Raw genomic sequence first — 1,934 nt, forward strand, 5'->3', positions numbered from 1 at the left:
AAGAAAGAAAGAAAGAAAGAAAGAAAGAAAGAAAGAAAGAAAGAAAGCCCTCCTCATAAAATATTCCCACATCAGCCAGGCAATAAGAGGTCTCTTTATGTTCTGTAAGAATAAAACTAAGTTTGAAACAAAATTTTAAAAGGCTCTTTACTCATCAAATTGAAATATGGGAACCTATCTGTTACCACCTAAGTTTCATCAGGGAAAGGAGAGTTATGTTTTATAAAGTTAAAAGATGAAACACTGAGACAGTTCCTGATTGGCAAGTATCCTATTTAGGTGGGAGTTTGGGAAGTGTTAGGAACTTTCTTCAGTTATATTTGGGACTCCTTGGTTAGCTGCAAGGGGTCAAGTGAGCAGTCTGGGCATACTTCAAAAGAGGAAGAATTGTTCAGTGTTTGGGGTGGAGGGTTTTCTGTAGCTGGCTATTTCCAGGAATGGCGGAGGTCACTGGGTGCTTTCCTGTGTGTGTGTTCAAAGTGTCATAGTCATAATGGTCTTTATGGGGGGTGACTATGATGGTAGGCAGATTTTCACACAGGTGTCTTTTATTTTTAAGCATTCTTCTCTAGGGACAGTATTGCATTGTGTCTAGCTCTGAAGACACACTGTATTAAAGTCATTAATAGTCCATTTCTTTTACTTTCTTGTATAAAAGAGGGTAACAATATCAACCTATTCAAGGAAATACAGGATTTGTAGAAGGATGAAAATAGACATGCTAGATGATCCCCAGGGTTCCCCCCAGACTTCCACTATTGCCACCTTCTCTTTTTTTGCAATTTACTTCTCCTGCCCTGTGAACTTTTACTAGCTGATAATCCTCGCAGGCTGACAAAAATAGTTTCCAGAAAATATGGATTTGATGGTTTTCAGCAATGTACCAGAAATCTTAAGCAAAGGACATGAAAATAGAACCAATTTCCAACTGTAAGTCTTCGCTAAAGTTGAAAACTGGTACCTAAACCAAAACCATAAAGCTAGGTACTTCTCCGATGCTGTGAAAACCCTAAGCCTGCTTCAATGGGGCATCTCTGGGTCTTCAGGTGCTCACAGATGCACATCAGCTGAGCAAACCTTTTAACCTCTATTTTTAGTCACTTAAATCGATTTCTTTCTGATAGTTTTGTAAATTCTATCCTGTTCTTTGGGGAGCGATTTTAATTGAATTTCTCTCCCTGATGTAAAAATGAATTTTGTTCCCATCTGCAATTTACCTCAACATTCTTTTTTTACTTCATGTAAATTTGTGCTGTTTTCACTTTTTAAGTTAGTTATAACACCTGCTTTTTCCCTCACAGTGTAGGAGTAAACTAGATCATGTGTGTTCGTTATTATACTGTATCCAAGCCATGACTTCACCTTTTTAAAAAAAAATTATTTTTTGACATCTTTTATGACCATTCCAAATAGATCAGAACAGTTTCTGAATATATAAAAGTCTTATTTCTTTAAATGCATTTAAAGGATCATCGTATGTATGAAATTCCTGTACAAAAGCAAGGATGGGAAACAAAGTATGAATGCTTGTGTCAGGGCTTATTAGACCGATACAAACATGCAGACAAAGGAACAGAGTATGTTCCAGTAATTGGCAACATTTGATCCCCTGAGTTTTATTTATTGATTCCCTGAAAATTAAAAATAGATAGTTGAATAAATAGAATGGAACTCTAATAGCCTATAGTCATACAAAACAGATAAATGCAATGTAGTGAGAATTCATAATAGCTCTACCACATGTAACAAGTGTGAAGAAAAGAACAATTGTGACCAAAGTGGATAGAAAAAGATAAAGACATGCTTGAAGACTAGTGGTGAGCAGCAAAAGGATAGGAAGGAAAAGGAATCTCTTCCACTCACATCACACTCATATCTCCATTGGGAACTATTTCTTTTTCTAATACAGAATGTCTTTCACAGGGAAATACAAC

The sequence above is a fragment of the Mirounga leonina genome, unplaced genomic scaffold, assembly GCF_011800145.1.
Source record: "Mirounga leonina isolate KUSES-001 unplaced genomic scaffold, KU_Mleo_1.0 Mir_176, whole genome shotgun sequence".
NCBI lineage: Eukaryota > Metazoa > Chordata > Mammalia > Carnivora > Phocidae > Mirounga > Mirounga leonina.